We start from the raw sequence: 403 nt of genomic DNA on the forward strand, positions 1-403 counted from the left end.
TATATATATATATCAAGACTTATTTTTTACATTCTTATTACATGATTCAAAATGATTCTGATAGGGGTAGCTAATTGCACTCCTCTATATTGTTAAATGCATCGTACCTACTATTTTTATTCTTACATACATCAATTTTAAGACTAATTCTTTACACTTTCAATGTATAATTTGATCTTAATTTGATATAAAATACGTTGTAAATAACATTTCGCTTCTGATATTTATATAGATTTATATAACACCACCCATTAACATATAAAGGTACATTAAGCAATCATAAGATTCGTGTAAGAATAGAAAATAAAGTGAGAACTATAAGAAAATATTTGGACTATTGATCACTTTTAATTTCAAACCAATCCATGAATTGCGTTTTAGAATATAATTAATCTGGTACTTC

The sequence above is a fragment of the Cynara cardunculus genome, assembly GCF_001531365.2.
Source record: "Cynara cardunculus var. scolymus isolate 2C chromosome LG 7, CcrdV1, whole genome shotgun sequence".
Taxonomy (NCBI): domain Eukaryota; kingdom Viridiplantae; phylum Streptophyta; class Magnoliopsida; order Asterales; family Asteraceae; genus Cynara; species Cynara cardunculus.